Here is a 24,752-nt window from a genome sequence, read left to right on the forward strand (position 1 = left end):
AGATGGTGCTGAGACTTGGAGTTTACAGACTAAACGTTGTAGCACTTTTTAGGCCATTCACCACGAGGCTGTAATCAATAAGTCATCATCGCACAAAAACAAAGAGGCAATCATCTGTGAATGAAGCAGGACCACGCAGCGCTACATTTTTGCAAGAACGCTTCTGCCACAGCAATCTCGTCCAGTGCGCACTCTCACCACTCCGCGAGCAAGCTACAGTGGGGGAAAAAAGTATTTAGTCAGCCACCAATTGTGCAAGTTCTCCCACTTAAAAAGATGAGAGAGGCCTGTAATTTTCATCATAGGTACACGTCAACTATGACAGACAAAATGAGAAAAAAAATTCCAGAAAATCACATTGAAGGATTTTTAATGAATTTATTTGCAAATTATGGTGAAAAATAAGTATTTGGTCAATAACAAAAGTTTCTCAATAATTTGGTATATACCCTTTGTTGGCAATGACACAGGTCAAACATTTTCTGTAGGTCTTCACAAGGTTTTCACACACTGTTGCTGGTATTTTGGCCCATTCCTCCATGCAGATCTCCTCTAGAGCAGTGATGTTTTGGGGCTGTCGCTGGGCAACACAGACTTTCAACTCCCTCCAAAGATTTTCTATGGGGTTGAGATCTGGAGACTGGCTAGGCCACTCCAGGACCTTGAAATGCTTCTTACGAAGCCACTCCTTCGTTGCCCGGGCGGTGTGTTTGGGATCATTGTCATGCTGAAAGACCCAGCCACGTTTCATCTTCAATGCCCTTGCTGATGGAAGGAGGTTTTCACTCAAAATCTCACGATACATGGCCCCATTCATTCTTTCCTTTACACGGATCAGTCGTCCTGGTCCCTTTGCAGAAAAACAGCCCCAAAGCATGATGTTTCCACCCCCATGCTTCACAGTAGGTATGGTGTTCTTTGGATGCAACTCAGCATTCTTTGTCCTCCAAACACGACGAGTTGAGTTTTTACCAAAAAGTTCTATTTTGGTTTCATCTGACCATATGACATTCTCCCAATCCTCTTCTGGATCATCCAAATGCACTCTAGCAAACTTCAGACGGGCCTGGACATGTACTGGCTTAAGCAGGGGGACACGTCTGGCACTGCAGGATTTGAGTCCCTGGCGGCGTAGTGTGTTACTGATGGTAGGCTTTGTTACTTTGGTCCCAGCTCTCTGCAGGTCATTCACTAGGTCCCCCCGTGTGGTTCTGGGATTTTTGCTCACTGTTCTTGTGATCATTTTGACCCCACGGGGTGAGATCTTGCGTGGAGCCCCTGATCGAGGGAGATTATCAGTGGTCTTGTATGTCTTCCATTTCCTAATAATTGCTCCCACAGTTGATTTCTTCAAACCAAGCTGCTTACCTATTGCAGATTCAGTCTTCCCAGCCTGGTGCAGGTCTACAATTTTGTTTCTGGTGTCCTTTGACAGCTCTTTGGTCTTGGCCATAGTGGAGTTTGGAGTGTGACTGTTTGAGGTTGTGGACAGGTGTCTTTTATACTGATAACAAGTTCAAACAGGTGCCATTAATACAGGTAACGAGTGGAGGACAGAGGAGCCTCTTAAAGAAGAAGTTACAGGTCTGTGAGAGCCAGAAATCTTGCTTGTTTGTAGGTGACCAAATACTTATATTCCTCCATAATTTGCAAATAAATTCATTAAAAATCCTACAATGTGATTTTCTGGAGAAAAAAAATCTCAATTTGTCTGTCATAGTTGACGTGTACCTATGATGAAAATTACAGGCCTCTCTCATCTTTTTAAGTGGGAGAACTTGCACAATTGGTGGCTGACTAAATACTTTTTTTCCCCACTGTATATGAAAGCTATCTAGTAAAAGGTGATCTAGTAAAATACCAATTTCTAAAACGTATTTTTGTTTTGGTGAAATGGCTGCTGGCTTTATTATAATAACATATTTTCATTTTATCAATAAAAAATTAATAGGCTACCATGTAGCCTAACTTACAGTGCATCGGGAAAGTATTCAGACCTCTTGACTTTTTCCACATTTTTCTATGTTACAGTCTTATTCTAAAATGGATTAAATAAAAATATTTCCTCATCAATCTACACACAAAACCCCATAATGACAAAGTGAAAACAGGTTTTTAGAAACGTTTGAAAATTAAAAAAAGCTAAAACACTGAAATACCTTATTTACATAAGTATTCACACCCTTTGATATGAGGTTTAAAATTGAGCTCAGGTGCATCCTGTTTCCATTGATCATCCTGGAGATGTTTCTACAACTTGATTAGAGTCCACCTGTGGAAAATGCAATTGATTGGACATGATTTGGAAAGGCACACACCTTTCTATATAAGGTCCCACAGTTGACAGTGCATGTCAGAGCAAAAACCAAGACATGAGGTTGAAGGAATTGTCCGTAGAGCTCCGAGACAAGATTGTGTCGAGGCACAGATCTGGGGAAGGGTACTAAAAAATGTCTGCAGCATTGAAGGTCCCCAAGAACACAGTGGCCTCTATCATTCCTAAATGGAAGAAGTTTGGAACCACCAAGACTCTTCCTAGAGCTGGCCGCCCGGCCAAACTGAGCAATCGGGGGAGAAGGGCCTTGGTCAGGGAGGTGAACAAGAACCCGATGGGCACTCTGACAGAGCTCCAGAGTTCCTCTGTGGAGATGGGAGAACCTTCCAGAAGGACAACCATCTCTGCAGCACTCCACCAATCAGACCTTTATGGTAGAGTGGCCAGACAGAAGCCACTCCTCAGTAAAAGGCACATGACAGCCCGCTTGGAGTTTGTCAAAAGGCACCTAAAGGACAGACCATGAGAAACAAGATTCTCTGGTCGGATGAAACCAAGATTGAACTCTTTGGCCTGAATGCCAAGCGTCATGTCTGGAGGAAACCTGGCACCATCCCTACGGTGAAGCATGGTGGTGGCAGCATCATGTTGTGGGGACTGGGAGACTAATCAGGATCAAGGGAAAGATGAACGGAGCAAAGTACAGAGAGATCCTACATGAAAACCTGCTCCAGAACGCTCAGGACCTCATACTGGGGTGAAGGTTCACCTTCCAACAGGACAACGACCCTAAGCACACAGCCAAGACAACGCAGGAGTTGCTTCGGGACAAGTCTCTGAATGTCCTTGAGTGGCCCAGCCAGAGCCTGAACCTGAACCTGATCGAACATCTCTGGAGAGACCTGAAAATAGCTGTGCAGAGATTGAGAGGAACTGCAGAGAAGAATGGTAGAACTCCCCAAATAGGTGTGCCAAGCTTGTAGCGTCATATCCAAGAAGACTTGAGGCTGTAATCGCTGCCAAAGGTGCTTCAACAAAGTACTGAGTAAAGGGTCTGAATACTTATATAAATGTGATATTTCCGTTTTTGTTATTCATTTTAGAATAAGGCTGCAATGTAACAAAATGTGGAAAAAGTCAAGGGGTCTGAATACTTTCCGAATGCACTGTATATTAAGGCCATATCTACTTACTAAAAATAGAAAATGAGATGAAGTGAACGTTCTGGAAGCTTAATTCTAATCAATCATCAGAACACAAGAAGAAGCCCTTCGAAACCTGATTGGCCATCAGTGGGACAACAGTCTCTATGATGGTGCGCTAAACGGCTGCCGACAAACATTTATCAGCGATGTATCAATGATCACATCATCAAAGTGATGTATGCAATTGCAAAATCGAATGATTCAATAAGCTAACCGAAAGTCACCTTAACTTGATTCATCATTAATGTGGTTTTTCACATAGCCTTGGGAAGTAAGGGTGCTGCGGTAGCACCCCCTGTGGTCAAATGACAAAACGGCAGCACGCCCTGGAGATGAGATGTAAGAATTTGTGTTGTTGCAATAAAAAAACATGAAACAAGTTTTCTGTTGCATTGGGGTAGGGGAGAAAGCAAACCATATATATAAACAATTATTCAAACTGTAGGCTACAACCAGTCATTGACTATGCATGACCGTGAGGTTGAACGTTCCTGTAGAATAGCAGTTAGCATTTACAAGATCAAAGTCAATCAAAATCAAAATGTCTCAGAAAATAATTCAACCCTGGTACTAGCCAACCAAAAAAAACTGCCATCACAGCAGCCCCAACGGATGAAAACCCTTGGCCTGCTGCATCTAGCACCTGAAGGATGAAAAGAGTGTCAAGGGGAAAACGAGAGCAAAAATCGAGGGTGCTCAAAGGAAGAACCTACTTTGGCACACTGTTCGGGCCCTGTGAGACAGTGGCCAGGACCCTACAGAGCACCAAGGCGAGTGCACTCGGCACCCTCGAATGTGCCAATGTGCTTAGGGAACGGGTCAGGGCACTGAGAGATGACCGAGTTGTGGAGGAGATAACAGCTAAAGTTTGCAATAAAATACAATTTAATTAAATGAATGACACACACAGACAACACAAGGTTAAAAAAACATGCAAGACATACATAATAATGTACTAATATGACATGTAACATCGATAAAACAAAGATAATAAATTAAGTAACAATGAAAAAAATCTAAAGAAAAATAATAACAATGAAAGTCTGATTAAAATAGTAATTAAGAATGATTCTATTTATGACCAAGGTGACAGCATGTGCTACCCAAATAGGCCTCAAGATGCCCACAGACAACGCGCCCCCCCAGAGTTAACAGAACCCCAGCCCTCTATCGCCACACAATGAACACCCACACAATGGAAACCGAAGTGGTGGCACCCGAAGCAGGAGAATTTAGGTGGAGACGCAAGTTCTTTGAAGTGGTCGATCTGGTGCAATCAGAAGTGGAGAGAAGGTTCAATGATATCAGCAAGATGAAGCAAAAGGAAGCACATTTCAACTGGATGCACAGTCTCTTGACTTCCTTCACCTCCCCATGAGGCTAGACACAAGCCGCCTGCTGCGCCAACTCCACATGTTGGGAGACATCACAAAAAATACCCCATGCAGCTGTCCCAGAGGTTGCTTTAACTCTGGCCCAACTTCACCCACAAACGAGAGGTCTCTTCAGAGAAGTAGAAACCCTAATCAAATTGTGCCTCTGTCTTCCGATCTCTGTCGTGTCCTCGGAGAGCGCGTTTTCCACCCTTGGCCGGCTAAAGACGTGTATACGCAGCACAATGAGCCAGAAAAGGCGGACACACCTGACCCTTATGCAAGTTCACTGTGAAACTCTGGACACATTGGACTTACATGCCCTGATGAGGGCCTTCATCAGCGTCACCCTGGAGCAAAAGGCCACTTTTGTTGTTTTATGACTGCCGGCGCACCTGGCCCTGCAGCACGAGGTTCTTTATTCAATGCGTTTTGGGGATGTATGAATTGGTTTTAGCTGTGTTACAAAATGTCATACTATTGCAATGTTAATGTGTTGGGTACTCCATACGCAATAGCTTGTGGATAGTATGGTGTTGGCAACTAAAATGAGTACTGTGCCTTTTCTCTTCTAGAAGGCAATTGTTGTGTTGCGCTGAATTTGAATGCTCAAGCCAAGCGCCACCACTACGGTCAGTAGTAGCACTGTCAAAGCTGTAAAAACAAAAGTCTGCAAACAAGCACATACACTGGACACGATGTGTTTACAATGCCACGTTGGTTATAAGCAATGGTAATAAGCCTCTGGGATGGTTGCATGTCGGAGAGAATGTTGGACTACCTAGCTAACGTTTTCCCATGGCTTATTACAATGTTCTCCCCAAAAAACATAGCAAAACATCATCTGTTTCAGTAGCTATTGCTAGCTAGCCAGTGCTTGACTTGGGCAGGAGATCACCGGAGCTGAGTACCGGCACCTCAAATGTTCTACTGCTAGATGTCCTGTTCCTCTTATAGAATATTAGCTCAAAAGTATTGTTGAGCTCCTGCACCTAAATATAAACAGTACCGGCACCCAAAATGAGTACCGGCACCTATTTCAGTCCAAGTCAAGCACTGTAGCTAGCTAACTATCTAGCTAGGTGTCATCATCTAAAATATCCCTAATTTATAAGATCGTTTTCGTATTTGGTTGATGATGGTCGGACCCCAGTTCGGTCAAGCCATACTAGCCAGATGAAGATAGCTAGCTGCTTATAACGTTAGCTTGGGGCAACAGGGATAAGTCACAATTTTGTATATCTTTTTATATATTAATCTTTAACTTTGCATTGTTAGAAAAGGACCCGTAAGTAAGCATTTCACTGTTAGTCTACACCTGTTGTTTACGAAGCATGTCACAAATCAAATGTGATTTGGTTTGAGGTAGCTGGCTAGCTTGTTTAGTTCGTTATCTAGCTAGCTAGCTAGCTAGTTATTTTCATGAACTGAAGTTCCATTTCAATAGGAGAACAAGTGTCTGCCTAGATAATACAGTGGCTTGCGAAAGTATTCACCCCCCTTGGCATTTTTCTTATTTTGTTGCCTTACAACCTGGAATTAAAATGGATTTTGGGGGGGGTTGTATCATTTCATTTACACAACATGCCTACCACTTTGAAGAGGCAAATATTTTTTATTGTGAAACAAACAACAAATAAGACAAATAAACATACAACTTGAGCGTGCATAACTATTCACCCCCCCCCCCCCCCCAAAGTCAATACTTTGTAGAGCCACCTTTTGCAGCAATTACAGCTGCAAGTCTCTTGGGGTATGTCTCTATAAGCTTGGCACATTTTTGCCCATTCTTCAAGGCAAAACTGCTCCAGCTCCTTCAAGTTGGAGGGGTTCCGCTGGTGTACAGCAATCTTTAAGTCATACCACAGATTCTCAATTGGATTGAGGTCTGGGCTTTGACCAGGCCATTCCAATACATTTAAATGTTTCCCCTTAAACCACTTGAGTGTTGCTTTAGCATTATGCTTAGGGTCATTGTCCTGCTGGAAGGTGAACCTCTGTCCCAGTTTCACGTCTCTGGAAGACTGAAACAGGTTTCCCTCAAGAATTTCCCTGTATTTAGCGCCATCCATCATTCCTTCAATTCTGACCAGTTTCCCAGTCCCTGCCGATGGTGTTCTCGGGGTAATGAGAGGTGTTGTGTTTGCGCCAGACATAGCATTTTTCTTGATGGCCAAAAAGCTCAATTTTAGACTCATCTGACCAGAGTACCTTCTTCCATATGTTTGGGGAGTCTCCCACATGCCTTTTGGCGAACACCAAATGGTTAATGGTGCTCCGTGGGTTGTTCAAAGTTTCTGATATGGTTTTATAACCCAACCCTGATCTGTACTTCTCCACAACTTTGTCCCTGACCTGTTTGGAGAACTCCTTGGTCTTCATGGTACCGCTTGCTTGGTGGTGCCCCTTGCTTAGTGGTGTTGCAGGCCTTTCAGAACAGGTGTATATATACTGAGATCATGTGACAGATCATGTGACACTTAGATTGCACACAGGTGGACTTTATTTAACTAATTATGTGACTTCTGAAGGTAATTGGTTGCACCAGATCTTATTTAGGGGCTTCATAGCAAATGGGGTGAATACAAATGCACGCACCACTTTTCCGTTATTTATTTTTTTGAATTTTTTGAAACAAGTTATTTTTTTTCATTTCACTTCACCAATTTGGACTATTTTGTGTATGTACATTACATGAAATCCAAATAAAAATCCATTTAAATTACAGGCTGTAATGAAACAAAATAGGAAAAACACCAAGGGGGATGAATACTTTTGCAAGGCACTGTACTTAGTCATATAGATTCCTAAATCGTTGCAAAGAATATTGAAGATGATTGCAGTTTCTGGTCATTGTTTTCAGGCTGGTTGCATTGGTGCTAGGCTACTGTAGGTACCACGCTAAACCTAGCTAGATACCCCAGAAGTTGCCAGTAACATCTGTATTAAAGGTATTTGTGAGTGACTTTGTCATACTGCAAACCAAAGTCAACGTAGTAGGGAGAGACAGCTTACCTCCAGATTCCAAACTGTAACGGATGTTGACAAAATTCTTGATTATTATTCTGTGGTTTGAATTTGAATTTGAACTCCTGGAAAATGAATTTGAACTCCTGGAAAGAGATCAGGGAGTTAATGGGGATAGATGTGGTAAAGTGGTCAATGGAATGCAGACCGTGTGTGATAGAAGGACGCTGGATTGGTGCACATTCATCAAGTGGTGATCTAACAAAGTGTATATTTGTCAAATCCGTCATGATTGATGTATTGCAACAGGCCCACAATGTGGTTACTAAAATCAGGTTTGGATATATTTGGCTGCATAACATTTAGAAGTTGACCTTTTTCAGGCTTAGAAAAAGTGACTGCTAAATGCTAACTCCCATTCGTATAAAACTAGTAGCATAGCTAGCATACAGAAATCGGTGGTGGTAGTCAAAGTAGTTTTTCACTGTAATGCAGTTGATTGATGACGATGACATGAACATGTATTGGGGTTGACATCCATACAAGCATAATACTCACATTTTTACCTCAAGATAGTGTGAAATACACATATAAACAATAGCCTAAATGTGGGCTAATTTTTCTGGGGGGCAATGAGGAGATTTGGGATGGAGATGCAGGTGGGAAAAAGGGTGAAGTCTTTTTACTTCATGCTATCTTGGCTGAGCTCCTATGTCAAGCACCGGGAAACGGACTCCATAATCTCAGAAGAGGTAAGGTCTTGTCTTTTCGTTTAGCCAGTTTCTTGTAATTAGCTGGATGGCTATAGAGATTAGCCCTGAATCACTACGAGTGGTGCTGTACAGATCAATTTATTGGATGGTTATGACAGCGCCCCGAATGCTCTGACTTCTGCGGAGGCCGTATTGCAGTAAATACTGTATGGCCACTGCAGAGGTCGGATTGACCATGCAGAGTAATAGCAGCCGTGTCTGAGGACCTCGGGAGATGACGTGGAAACCGGCCACTAGGGGCAACAGTGAGCGCTGTTATTTGAAGTAGGTTTAGGTTTTATTAGGGCATTGGGGATGGTGAATGGGCATAAGCATCTGCCTCTAATACCAAAGGTTGCATGTTTGAATCCAGCCATACAAAGTCATTTTTGTTTTAAGCCTTTCCTAAACCTTAACCCTTACCTTAACCATTTGGAGTTAATACCTAACCTTAAGATGTTATCGTTAATACCTAACCTTAAGATGTTTGCGTTTTAACCTAACTTTAAAAGTACTGAGTTAATGCCTGAATTTAACCTTAAACACTTCGAAATTTGACGATTGGAACAACTTTGAAATTTGACATTTGAGGATCAAGGATAAACATCTAATTCTGATGTGAGACTGTGAGAGCTAGTTGCAGCTAGCCCACTAGCAAGCAACACAGGGCGTGGCCACGCCGGTGCTGGATAGAGGTGAGCGCTTTTCTCCGCGATGGCTTCCATAGCTGTCCATGGTCCCTGAAACCATTTATTTTTGTGCTCAGTTTTAATAGGCACAATCTTCTTTACTAATTTAGTGACAACACCCCTCTCGTTTTCTCTCGCACACTCTCTCACACACCCTTTGTAATATGCAGTAGGCTGCAAAGAAATGTGCACGCTGTTCACTAAGGGCTTTTTTTGCAAACAGCCATGAGTTCAATTGAATTAGGCTACAGTGATACTGTTACCGAATCGTGTCCTATGCTTAGGTTACTTATCACATTAGGAATTGTATTTTACTGTTAGTCTGCATAGATGCATGAAATGCTTTATTATAAAGGTGATTTTTTTCGGTCAGTACCCCTTACTCAAACCAACTTCCCGTAGATATGGTTCTTCAATAATTATGCATATGCTATTTGTTGGATGCGCAGTTGGTGGCCAGCTGTTTAGTCAGGCTTACATATAGTTAGTTATATTGTCATCATCAGCAGCTGATTCAGTAAATAATTTTCTGAATGACAGTCAATTGATTAAAAGTGCTATTGTCTGCTTTATTTACAGAAGGTTCTAGTGAGAAAGCATCAAAGTAATGAGTTAACATCCACTGTGCGCAATTGTGTATAGGCTATTGCACAACACCCAACGGTATGTTCCTTTCCATTATTCATGACATTTAGAATGACAACAAATGAGTAGCCTAGTGGGCTTATAAACAGAATAATCTGGTAATCAGGTTATGACAAATAAATATTAAATTATAGTCCTAGATCTATGTTGTTGTCGGACCCAATGTGTCTCTCCTCACTGATGTAATATAAAAAATGGTAGGCGATCGAATTGTACATGTGACTTGATTGAATTTGAATTATGTGAATAGCCTAATGATGATGATGATGGTGTGAGCCCAGATTGACTGCAGTCCCTTTAATGATAAGCTATTGTTACTTTGTGTATCGAAAATCACAATGCTTCATTTTATATAGTCCTCTGACAAATAGTCAATTTTCTTTTTTTACAGTTTCAGCCTTTTAACAGATCCAAATAATTTCGCATGAACTTTATATTTCCTTAACTGATCAAATTTCTGTATGCTATTGGCTTACACTACCAGTCAAAAGTTGGGACATGCCTACTCATTCAACGGTTTTCCTTTATTTGTACTATTTTTTACATTGTAGAATAATAGTGAAGACATCAAAACTATGAAATAACACATATGGAATCATGTAGTAACCCAAAAAGTGTTAAACAAATCCAAATATATTTTAAATTTGAGATTCTTCAAATAGCCACCCTTTGCCTTCATGACAGCTTTGCACACTCTTGGCATTCTCTCAACCAGCTTCATGAGGTAGTCACCTGGAATGCATTTCAATTAACAGGTGTGCCTTGTTAAAAGTTAATTTGTGGAATTTATTTCCTTCTTAATGCGTTTGAGCCAATCAGTTGTGTTGTGACAAAGTAGGGGGGTATACAGAAGATAGCCCTATTTGGTAAAAGACAAAGTCCATATTATGGCAAGAACAGCTCAAATAAGCAAAGAGAAACGACAGTCCATCATTACTTTAAGACATGAAGGTCAGTCAATATGGAACATTTCAAGAACTTTTAAAGTTTCTTCAAGTGAGGTCGCAAAAACCATCAAGCGCTATGATGAAACTGGCTCTCACAAGGACCACCACAGGAATGGATGACCCACAGTTACCTCTGCTGCAGAGGATAAGTTCATTAGAGTTACCAGCCTCAGAAATTGCAGCCCAAATAAATGCTTCACATTGTTCAAGACACAGACACATCTCAATATCAACTGTTCAGAGGGGACTGTGTGAATCAGGCCTTTATTGCTGCAAAGAAACCACTACTATAGGACACCAATAAGAAGAAGAGACCTGCTTGGGCCAAGAAACACGAGCAATGGACATTAGACCGGTGGAAATGGTTCCTTTGGTCTGGAGTCCAAATTTGAGATGTTTGGTTCCAACCACCGTGTCTTTGTGAGACGCGGTGTGGGTGAACGGATGATCTCCGCATGTGTATTTCCCACCGTAAAGCATGGAGGAGGAGGTGTTATGGTGTGGGGGTGCTTTTCTGGTGACACTGTCTGTGATTTATTTAGAATTCAAGGCACACTTATCCAGCATGGCAACCACAGCATTCTGCAGCGATACGCCATCCCATCTGGTTTGGGCTTAGTGGGACTATCAGTTGTTTTTCAACAGGACAATAACCCAACAAACCTCCAGGCCGTATAAGGGCTATTTGACCAAGAAGCAGAGTGATGGAGTGCTGCATCAGATAATCTGTCCTCCACAATCCCCCAACCTCAACCCAATTGAGATGGTTTGGGATTAGTCGGACGGCAGAGTGAAGGAAAAGCAGCCAACAAGTGCTCAGTATATGTGGGAACTCCTTCAAGACTGTTGGAAAAGCATTCAGGTGAAGCTGGTTGTGAGAATGCCAAGAGTGTGCAAAGCTGTCATCAAGGCAAAGGTTGGCTATTTGAAGAATCTCAAATATAAAATATATTTTGATTTGTTTAACACTTTTATGGTTACTACATAATTCCATATGTGTTATTTCATAGTTTTGATGTCTTCACTATTATTCTACAATGTGGAAAATAATAAAAATAAAGAAAAACCCTTGAATGAGTAGGTGTGTCCAAACTTTTGACTGGTACTGTATATCTAAGCCTAATAGCCTAAAAAACAACCATACATGATTTTATGAAAAGCACCAAACAGACACAACATTGTTTCACATTCTTTAATAACAGACTCAAACACAAACACGCAATAGGCTACAGCTCCCTCACAGCTGTTTCCCGCCCAAATGCAGGGAAATTCAACATATTGTACAACGCATACATTGAGTGCACAGAAGGGTCTGTACGCAGTGTTGTACCTTTGTTTTATTAGACAAAAAGACACTTACACATCTGTGAACATGGAAGCCACAAACTTACCTTAGACAGCTAGGTGTATCTCAGACTGTAGAATTAGCTGGCCACTGTGGCCAGTGACATTGGCAGCCCTTGGGACAATCCTGGAAGATGTTGTTCAAATGAGACTTGCAGAGTAGAGAAGCATAACACTTGTCTTACTGTTAACCCAACAGACCCAATGTATGGGGCATTGTACACATAACTGTGTTTAACATTGCATGTGCTTACTCTATAATATGATGCCACTGATAAAGATTTAGATATGATAGATAAATAGAAATATAAAAATTATTTGATTCCTTGGAGATTCTGAAATATTGTTCTCAGGAGAGCTCTTAATTTATACATTGCTATGATTAAGCTGCTTCATCAGTCACCTTCCAAATGTCTGACTTTATCACATCGCCACATTATGTTAATTTGTAATTTTCCTCATTGATTTTCCAATTACCAGTCTGGCTGTGCAACAACAGGACTGAGAACTTGTCTGATTGCTCAATACACACATACAGTGCATTCGGCAAGTACTCTGACCCCTTGACTTTTTCCACATTTGTTACGTTAAAGCCTTATACTGAAATTGATTAAATCGTAAATTTTTGCAAATGTATGTAAAAAAAATACGGAAATATTATATTTACATAAGTATTCAGACCCCTTACTCAGTACTATGTTGAAGCACCTTTGGCAGCAATTACAGTCTCGAGTCTTCTTGGGTATGAAGCTACAAGCTTGGCACACCTGTATTTGGGGAGATTCTCCCATTCTTCTCTTCAGATCCTCTCAAACTCTGTCAGGTTGGATGGGGAGCGTCGTTGCAGAGCTATTTTCAGGTCTCTCCAGAGATGTTCGATCGGGTTCAAGTCCGGGCTCTGTCTGGGCCACTCAAGGACATTCAGAGACTTGTCCCAAAGCCACTCCTGCGTTGTCTTGGCTGTGTGCTCAGGGTGGTGTCCTGTTGGAAGGTGAACCTTCACCCCAGTCTGAGGTCCTGAGTGCTCTGGAGCAGGTTTTCATCAAGGATCTTGCTGTACTTTGCACCGTTCATCTTTCCCTCAATCCTGACTAGTCTCCCAGTCCCTGCTGCTGAAAAGCATCCCCACAGCATGATGCTGCCACCACCATGCTTCCAGGTTTCCTCCAGACGTGACGCTTGGCATTCAGGCCAAAGAGCTCAATCTTGGTTTCATCAGACCAGAGAATCTTGTTTCTCATGGTCTGAGTGTCCTTTAGGTGCCTTTTGTCAAACCCCAAGCGGGCTGTCATGTGCCTTTTACTGAGGAGTGGCTTCTTTCTGGCCACTTTACCATAAAGGCCTGATTGGTGGAGTGCTGCAGAGATGGTTGTCCTTCTGGAAGGTTCTCCCATTCCACAGATGAACTCTGGAGCGCTGTCAGAGTGACCATCAGGTTCTTGTTCACCTCCCTGACCAAGGCCCTTCTCCCCTGATTGCTCAGTTTGACAGGCGACCAGCTCTAGGAGTCTTGGTGGTTCCAAACTTCTTCCATTGAAGAATGATGGCCACTGTGTTCTTGGGGACCTTCAAATACTGCAGAAATCTTTTGGTACCCTTCCCCAGATCTGTGCCTCGACACAATCCTGTCTCAGAGCTCTACGGACAATTCCTTCGTCCTCATGGCTTGGTTTTTGCTCTGACATCCTCTGTCAACTGTGGGACCTTATATAGACAGGTGTGTGCCTTTCCAAATCATGTCCAATCAATTGAATTTACCACAGGAGGACTCCAATCAAGTTGTAGAAACATCTCAAGGATGATCAATGGAAACACAATGCACCTGAGCTCAATTTTGAGTCTCATAACAAAGGGTCTGAATACTTATGTAAATAAGGTATTTCTGTTTTGTTTTTTAAAAATGAATTAGCAACAATTTCTAAAAACCTGTTTTCGCTTTGTCATCATGGGATATTGTGTGTAAATTGATGATGCAAAAAATTATTTTAGCCATTTTAGAACAAGGCTGTAACGTAACAAAATTTGGAAAAGGGGAAGGGGTCTGAATACTTTCCGAATGCACTGTATGTTGAATGTCTACAATTGTAAATGATCAGGTTGCACCTCAGAGAAATATTTAATGCAGGTTTACTTTGACCACAACATTTACCAAGGTGCACACAACCAACTGTGCTTTGATGATAACGAAAAAGTTAAATAGGGGTGTCTGCTAAGCAAGTAAATTACAGCATCATTAACGTGAGGTCATGTCGATCATTGTCTGACTCACAGAATTCTCTTATATAACCTAGACTGTATTACTTTGAAATCCTCATAGCCCACAGTCTGTATGGGAAGCACTCAGGTTAGCGCAGAGAGTAGAGGGACTATCCTTTCATCTGTATTTGAGGCCTTACCCTTAAGCCTCTCAAATCCTGCTCTAAAGAGAAACCAAACACAGTAGAGAATCACAGGTGTCTGAGTGAAGTACAAACAGGATCAGTGTGCTAGTACTGCTCAGCACTGCTTACTGCCCAGCCTCACTTCATGTGGCAAAGCCTTTGTATTGAAATAATCGATTACATTTGAAAATGTTCATGTCTAACTGTGTGTATGCTGCTTGCATTGTTTGCACTGTTTGAAGATGATGCACTTGTTTGCACTTACAAATACCTGTATATAAAATATGGCTAAAAGAAGTCTTCCTAATGCACATTTTCTTTGAAAATATTATTGTTTTCTGAGTCCATGAACTATAAGTAATAAGAGCTAATCCACTACCAAGGATGAATATGGGTGTCAGCTGGCTTGTCTGGGGGAACATGATAAACAGACCTTTCTGCCTGTTATCTCAAATCAAATCAAATCAAATTATATTTGTCACATACGCATGTTTAGCAGATGTTATTGCGGGTGTAGCGAAATGATTCTGCTTCTAGCTCCAACAGTGCAGTGTATCTAACAATTCACAACAATACACACAATACACACAACCTTAAAGTAAAAGAATGTAAAAGAAAATATTATAAATATTAGGATGAGCAATGTCGGAGTGGCATAGACTAAAATACAGTAGAATAGAATACAGTATATACATATGAGATGAGTAAAGCAAAAATATGTACACATTATTAGAGTGACTAGTGTTCCATTATTAAAGTGGCCAGTGATTTCAAGTCTATGTATATGGGGCAGCAGCCTCTAAGGTGCAGGGTTACGTAACGGGTGGAAGCCGCCTAGTGATGGCTATTTAACAGTCTGATGGCCTTGAGATAGAAGCTGTTTTTCAGTCTCTCTGTCCCAGCTTTGATGCACCTGTACTGACCTCGCCTTCTGGATGATAGCGGGGTGAACAGGCAGTGGCTCGGGTGGTTGTTGTCCTTGATGATCTTTTTGGCCTTCCTGTGACATCGGGTGCTGTAGGTGTCCTGGAGGGCAGGTAGTTTGCCCTCGGTGATGCGTTGGGCAGACCGCACCACCCTCTGGAGAGCCCTGCGGTTGCGGGCGGTGCAGTTGCTGTACCAGGCGGTGATACAGCCCGACAAGATGCTCTCAATTGTGCATCTGTAAAAGTTTTTGAGGGTTTTAGATTTCCTTTCGGTGATGGCTTCTTTGGGCTTTAATATGGTCTGTGAATTATGTATGCCACGGCTGCTTTTCAGCAATCTATGTATTCTTCAAATTTTGTGAAGACAACCCACTGGGCACAGACATCAATCCTCTATTTCACGTTGGTTGAACGTAATTTAATTGAAATGATGTGGAAACAATGTTGATTCAACCAGTGTGTGCCCAGTGGGAAGCTAATGGGTCGTTCCACGAAATGAGCTCTTTTGCATCCCTTTGATATTTTAAGTAGAAATTATGCACCGAAATTGATTTTTAAAATCCTGTTATATTAAAAGACGTGTCCTTTAATATAGATCACATGTTAAATGTAATCAATCTTTTTAATATGAATAAGGACTTGCTAAAGTGCCAAAATTATGCATTTTGACACTTAACCCCAAAAAGTTTTCACCATCATTGTAAAGCCTTGGTTATTTTGTTGCTTCGACAAAGTCATTTCCTAGAGATTATCTATTTCATGTGATTAGACTCAAACCTGCCCCTCATTTTAAGGTCAACCCTGTTACGTGAACTGAACTCTCGTTTTAATATGGTGAAACTATAGAAAATGTATACATTTTTTCTAAAGTAACATTGAACGTCTAATAGTAAAATCATAGCGTAAAAGCAGAAGAGAGAGAGAGACAGATAGAACACACACTCACACCTTCCCTCCCAAGTTGTCTGCGTAGCTTAACACTTCTCTCTGGATCTGACATATCTGTTGAAGCATGAGCAGTCAGCTGTAGATCCTGCTCTACCACCTACTAATGAAACAGTCACACTTCCCTCAACTCTAGAGGAAATAGAACATGTTGTATTGTCTTTGCACAGTTCAGGGGCACAATGGTGATTACAACAATAGCGAGTACATTAAACAATGTCACTGATAGCACCCATCTGTCAATTTCTAGTTTTAGACTGAAAGAAAAACCTTGCTCGGATTAATGAGCAGGATCATAAAGTTCAATACTCGGAAGAGAGTGAGGGAAATATATGTGAAGATTTAGCCAGAAGGGCTCTTCCATTTGTTTTGCTACTCTGAGGTTTCAATGAGAGGTTGTCATCCTTGATCTTCTGCACTGTATGATCTCTGTAGTCTCAGTTAGCTTCCTTATCCTTATTGCTTGACTGTTCGGTTAGCAAGTTCTTAATTGGCATAAGATTTTATCTTTCTTCTGATACTCAGTGTCTACTAAGGGGTACAGGTTGTGAACACTCACAAAAGCTCTGACAAAGGCCTTGAGGCCGATACGTAAAGCTTAATAAAGAGCAGTGATACTAGCAAGAGCAGTGTACAGGTTTCTTCTTTTTTCTCATCTTATTCAACTGTTACCATGTACCTGCAACAAAGATAGCTCAGATGTGCGAGTGCCTTTTGAATTTTTACCTTTTAACTATCCCAAAGCCACGGACATAGAGTGATATTAAAAGGGTCAATCAGCAGTTGCTACAACCTTGTAGACTCCATGCCCTGACGAATTGAGGCTGTTCTGACGGCAACGTTTGTAAACAAGGTAAATGTAAACAAACACTGTATAGCCTCAAAACATGGTTAAAACTACAATTTTGAGATCATGGATGCTCAGACCTTGCACCCATAGCTCTGTTTATGAATTTGAGAATGATTACATTTCTCCAGCCCCATCCTTCAGCTTTTTACCGAAACAGTGGGGGGGAAATGCTTGGTTATTGTTTCTACTGCTGTGTTACGAACCCCGTGGCTTTAAAAGTCTAGGGGGGATGGAAAAGAGACCCGTAACATAACTCACGCGAATTAGAATATTGCCGAGGAACAGTGAGAACAAAATACACCGACAACCATGTGCTACCGTCAAACACAAAATGTTTATTATAAACACACGGTAAACGGTTTGGGGAAAAGGGGCTGAGCTGGACCCAAGGAATGAAACAATAAAGTCAAAAAACCCTAAACTGATCTTGCCTGCCTCAAGAACAACTAAGCTTACTGCTAACCATACAAAAATACAGTGGGTGGTCCGCTCAGGTCTAACTAGTGTGTTTAGACAAGGTTTTCCTACGGGTAGTGTATGCCCAAGGGCAACTTGCTAAACCCCCTTTTTCCCAGGCACAAATAAACAACATAGGTACAATATGGACTAAACAGCACACGAGTGAGTACACAAAAACAAGACACCACAGTAATACATACTCACACAAAAAAAAAAGTATTTTTGGTCAGAAAACACAACTGACTGGCTTTTTAAAACCAGGGGATGTGTGATGTAATATGGTAATAAAAAACCAGAAACAGGTGGTGCAATACGGAGGAGTGTCCACTAATTGGTCCACCTCAGCAATCAGCAGACGAACGGATGTCGGACAGGTGGGACACACCAACGACCACCAATCAGGAAAACAAGGGACACCTGTGATTAGGGCAGAGGGAGAGGAAAAACAAATACACATACAGGATACCTGTAGCCGTAACACTCCCCCCCCCCCCCCTTAAAAGAGCAAACCTACAATGGTTTGCGACTCAAGTACTATCACAACACAAAACAAATTCAAAGAACAAAGGCATCCCCTGGGGATAGAAAATAAATCATATATCAACACGAGACAAAGCATCTGCCATCACATTATCCAAACCCTTTTTATGGCAGATCTCCAACTTATAATTTTTCACAACAAGTGCCCAACGCATAAGGCGTTGGTTCTGGTTGTACATATGGTGGAGAAAAACTAAGGGGTTATGGTCAGTATACACAATCACTGGTAGTGCACTGGAACCAACATAGACTTCGAAGTACTGCAGACCTAACAACAAAGCTAGAGCTTCTTGTTCAATGGTTGAATAGTTAGTTTGACGTTTGTTAAATTTCCACGAAAAATAACAGACAGGATGGTCCACTCCAGTAGAACAGCACCAGCCTAGTTGTCATAGTGCTGTTTCATACGTCTCTGTGAGGAAGACAGCACCTCCTTTGCCAGAGCACAGGCACCATGTAGGCGCTCACGAAAATGACTAACGTAGTCCAACAAATTGTCTTTCGCACACAACTCTTGCGATAAAAATGGATCCTTATGGACGTTCATAGGTCCTCTCACTGTGTGTCCAAACACCAGTTCAGCTGGGCTGAACTCTAGGGATTCCTGTACCGTCTCACGGAAATCAAACAAAACTAGAGGAACTCCCTCATCCCAAACCATATTCCAAACAATATTTACGGAGCATAGACTTCAGTGTCTGATGCCAACGTTCAAGCACACCCTGAGACTCTGGGTGATATGCGCTTGACACACGGTGTGTAACTGACAAGGATTTTAACACCTGTTTGAAAGCTTAGAAAGGAAATTCGTACACTGATCACTTTGTACCACCTTAGGTAACCCAAAAGTTGAGAAGAATTTAATCAAGGCTTTACTCGCCACCGGAGCAGTTATCCTACTCAGAGGAATGGCCTCTGGGTATCTGGTGGCCACACACATAACCGTCAATAGAAACTGGTTACCAGATTTTGTCTTCGGTAATGGTCCAACACAATCAACCATCACTTGTTGGAATGGTTCACCTATGACAGGTATGGGACAAAGAGGAGCGGGAGGAATAACCTGGTTCGGTTTCCCAGTTATCTGACAGGTGTGGCATGTCCGACAGAACTGAGCCACATCTTGTTTTAAACCTGGCCAAAAGAAATGTCGCAAAACCCGATCATAAGTCTTGGTGACTCCCAGATGTCCGGACCACTGGTGATCATGAGCGAGGGATAAAACATTTAGTCGAAAGGCTGTAGGAATCACTATTTGTTAAACAGCATTCCAAGCTCCGCCAGCTACAACATGGGATGTCCATTTACGCATGAGGATATTACCATGTTTTTCTTCTTTAGCTCCTCCACTGAGACAACACTAGAAAAACATTTATCCAGGCTAATGTCAACCTTTTGGTTAGTAATCAGCTGCTCACGAGTGACTGGTAACTGTATTGCATCAGCAACAAGTTCCACATACTTCTTCCCTTCCCTGGGCTGTTGGTCAGACCGCACCATCTTAACAGAGATAGCACACAAGCTATCCTCTGGGTCACACTCACTGAACAGAATCGTGTTCGACAAATCTATCACGTCACCCATTTGTCGTGCTTGAGCACGTGTGACAGCAGAAGCGGGGAACACATGTGGATAACTCTGTGCCAGCCCCTTGGAGAGAGACTGGTCAGTTTTATCTAATACCTCCAATACGGGTATCATATCAATGTCGTTGCCCATTATAAATGTCACACCTTTTACTGGCAACATAGGACGTACTCCAACTCTGAACAATCTACTGACTAACTCAGAGTGTACGTTCACAAAGTGCAATGGCACTGGGACGAATCCCATTTCAATTCCCTGTACTAACACACTGGAACCACAATATGTATTATCGGACAAGGGTAACACATCAGATAGTATGAATGACTGCGCCGCACCAGTATCTCTAAGGATTCTAACCAGACGCTGAGACGCTTCGTCATCTGATATGGAAACAAACCCCTCAAAAATGAACAGTTCATAACTGCGATCTGGGACTGGGACTTTCAAACCACATTTACTATGAGGCATCTGTTTTGATTCCGGCCTTACAACCGTACGAATCAGCCCAACACCCGTTGGCGGCCTGGAGTGCAGAGGCATCCCCTGTTTGCGTTTTAGCAGGAAGCAATCATTAACCATATGTCCCACCTTATGATAATAGAAACAGTGACGCACATCTTTCCGGCGTGCTGGATGTACTGCTGGTCGACTAGGGCTAAGAGTTAGCAACTCTGCGGCCCTGCTCTCCGTACGAGCCGAAAACACGCTCTTGTGCGTCAACACAAATTTGTCTGCCAATACAGACGCTTCCAACAGTGAGGATACTTTCTGTTTGTTTAGGTAAACTACAATGCGGTCGGGTAAGCAATTTTTTAACTCTTCTAACAAGATTAACTCCCAGAGAGAGTTAAAATCAGTTACCTTACTAGCAGTGTGCCATTTGTCAAACAGATTTCCCTTGTCTCTGGGCAAAATCCACATAAGTCTGAGTAGAATACTTTTTATGAGACCTAAATCTCTGTCGATATGCCTCAGGAACAAGCTCATAGGCACGAAGAACAGTAGCTTTGACCACGTCATAATTCAAGCTGTCTTCAAGAAGTAGCGCTGACAAAACCTCTTAGGCTTTACCTGTTAATTTACACTGAAGTAATAGGCACCATACCTCTTCAGGCCATTTCAATGCTACCACTATACGCTCAAAAACACTAAAATAGGAGTCAACCTCTGACTCCCTAAACACAGGTACTAAGGTGATCTGTCTACTAATATCAAACATAGCAGACGACACAGCTGGTGAGGAAGGCTCACTAGCAGGCATAGTATGAGCAGAGACTAACCTCGCTGTCTCTGCCTCCAGTTCCATCTTACGCAACTCCTGGTCTATCTTACACATCTCCAGTTCTTGATCAAGTCTACGCGTCTCCAATTCTTGATCAAGTCTACATGTCTCCTGTTCTGCCTCTATCTTACGCATCTCCAACTTTTCTCGCCTGATTTGTGCCCTCTCTTCCGCTTGCATTTGGAGCCGTGTCGAGCGGACATCCATCCTGGCATCGCTGTCGGACAGTGGGGAGAGTGGGTCAAAACGGGGCAATGTGGCTGGAGCCTTAGCCTCGCCCTCGTCCTCAGACACCGACAGGCTTACCGGAGCAGCAGCCACATCCCCTACAGGAGCAGCAGGCTCAGGCGGCGGTAACTCAAGCACTCGCTCATTCAACAATACCTCTAACACCACTTTCCTAACTTCCACTAAACCCCTCGGTATGGGTATGAAAAGTGGTAGATCCACTCTACGGCAATTATCAAAAACCTCCCACGTAGGGTTATCCAAAAAGGCATCCAAATCAAAAGTACCCATTTTAAGCTAGCATCACGAGCCAACGAATACTGAACACGAAACCAGCTAGTCACAGTTGCCAAGCTCAACACTGAACCAGACACTAAACCAATTTGCATGAGTGGCATGGGTATCAATGAGATATCCCGGACGAGCCCCCACGTTATGTTACGAACCCCGTGGCTTTAAAAGTCTAGGGTGGATGGAAAAGAGACCCGTAACATACTGATTTGCCCTTTAACTTAAAGTATATGGTGATTTTCTCTTCAGGTATAGAGAACAAGCATATAAGAAGTGCATGAATAAAAATGAGACCATTTTCTAGGTCAGTCTGTTCAGTCAGTGTCCCTAAAACAACAATGAGTGGCAACGTGATTGAGCGATCTGACTCAAGCCAGATCATGTGCAGCACTCAAATCCCTCAAAACGCGACTCGTTGCCAAACTGAGTCAGGCACCCACTCTGTGTGAGATGTCATCGCTCTGTGGCCAATTGTCCTGCCTCCAGAAGATTAGTGGTGAAGGATGGAGAGGCTGGTTTAAACCTACAGGCAGGCAGGCCGCAGCCCTCTGCTTTGTGCCAGTCTCCCAGCCAGGCAGCTAAGGTCCAGACAGAGACAGAGGGATGGGGAGACACGAGGCCCCGGCTGGCATTGTCCTGGGCTGTGTCTACTTTTGACCAAAGTATTGCACTACAAAGGGTGCCATTTGGAACACTGTCCTGGTCTCTCTCTGCCCAGGTCCGCCTGGGTATCTCTGGACATTATTAGTCTCTGACTGAGGGAGGACAGGGAAGACCAGGCCAGAGCACAGAGCAGATGCACTTTCATCCCAGAGAATGGGATTGGTCTCAGATGAAATTGTATTGACACAGATTTTAGGTTGGGGGATAAATAACACTCATGGGATATTGGGATGATATCCCCCACAAATATTGAGTTGTGAGCTTCAATCAAACTAAATGGAAATGGTCAAAAAGATAGCAAGTTTAAACAAACTTGCTAACCCCTCAGGAGCCCTATTCTATCTTGGAGCCCTATTGCATCTTGCAACGATTTGTTTTTGAGAATGTTTTTTTCCCCTATCTGGCTCGAAGAACCATGAAAAAGAGTGTGAATGAATAATTTCCTCTGTAGTTTATGTGAATCAATATAAGACCTATCATCTCAGATAATCTGCAGACACTAATAAATAATTTTGTAGAGTACACTAAAACAAAAACACAGAGTGGAAAACAGAGCAAACCTATAGAAGTCTCATTATACGATTGATTGATTGATATACCATCAATTGTGGAATCTTCCCACACCCAGTGTCAACCAACAGACGTTCCATCTTTGACCTTTTGGAGGGAAATGTCAGATCAACAGAGGGAGGGAGGGAGGGAGGGAGGGAGGGAGGGAGGGAAGGGTCAGGACGAGCAGAGCAGTCAATGGGCAATTCAGCATCCTGACGAACAATTACCAGTCCTCCTTTCCTCTGAAGAGGCTAAGGCAGCACACTGCTTACATACAAGTCAAGTACTATCTCCTATACTGTATGAACACAGATTAAGACATTACTCATTTCTGAGAGCCAGATGTGAGGAGCATTGTGACTGCAGTATATAAAATAATTACAGTACATGCATTACTCTATTGTGCATTTTGATGATCCGAAAAACTGTGATGCACAGAGATTAAACCAATTCATGATTTAATTCACAAATTCTGTTTAAAAAAAGTGTTGCTATGGCAGCAGGCTGTCAAACAAATTAGATTTAGCTTTACTTTCTGTAGAAAATGTTAACAATGTCCATGTGCAAATAAGAATAATTAATTACCAACATAAACATAAACACATTTAATGGAATGACAATCTTTAACTTTAATGTGTGAGCTATCATCAAAAATATAACATGTAGCCTCTCTTGGAAAACAACTTCCATTGTCCTCCAAGAGTGGCTACATAGCCTACCTCTCACATAACCAATCTTTTCTCAATTCTTGCACATTGGTTGGACAGCAAGGTAGTAAATATTTATACCCAAGAATGTAAGCCATGTACATTAGACATTACAGTAGCACATTAAACCCATCCATACTACACACATCAGGGGTAGTTACAGACTCCACTGCAGCAGCTCAATGTGTCACTGCCCAGCTAGACCACCCAAGCCAAGTGCCTTCAGAAAGTAGTCACACCCCTTTACGTTTTCCTAATTTTGTTGTGTTATAGCCTGAATAAATAAAAAAATCAATTTAGATGCTTTGTCACTGGCTAAACACAATACCCCATGATGTCAAAGTGGAATTATGTTTTTTGACATTTTTACACATTACTTAAAAATGAAAAGCTGAAATACCTTCAGTCAATAAGTATTCAACCCCTTTGTTATGGCAAGCCTAAATAAGCTCAGGAGTACAAATATGCTTAACAAGTCACATAATAAGTTGCATGGACTCACTCTGTGTGCTATAACAGTGTTTAACATGATTTTTGAATGACTACCTCATCTCTGTACCCCACACATACAAAAAAGGTCCCTCAGTCGAGCAGTGAATTTTAAACATAGATTCAACCAGAAAGACCAGGGAGGTTTTCCAATGCCTTGCAAAGAAGGGAACCTATTGGTAGATAAAAAATATATAAAAACTAAAAGCAGATATTGAATATCCCTTTGAGCAAGGTGAAGTTATTAATTTCACGTTGGATGGTGTATTAATACACCCATTCACTACAAAGATACAGGCATCCTTCTTAACTCAGTTGCCGGACAGGAAGGAAACCACTCAGGGATTTCACGTTTAAAAAATAAATAATAATTTCACCTTTATTTAACCAGGTAAGCCATTTGAGAGAACAAGTTCTCATTCACAACTGCGACCTGGCCAAGATAAAGCAAAGCAGTGCGATAAAAACAACAACAACACAGAGTTACATATGGAATAAACAAAACGTACAGTTCGTTCCAGTCATTTGCAGCAGAGAACTGGAAGGAATGGCGGCCAAAAGAGGTGTTGGCTTTGGGGATGACCAGTGAGATATACCTGCTGGAACGCATACTATGGGTGGGTGTTGCTATGGTGACCAATGAGCTAAGATAAGG

The sequence above is a fragment of the Coregonus lavaretus genome, assembly GCF_964263955.1.
Source record: "Coregonus lavaretus genome assembly, chromosome: 10".
NCBI lineage: Eukaryota > Metazoa > Chordata > Actinopteri > Salmoniformes > Salmonidae > Coregonus > Coregonus lavaretus.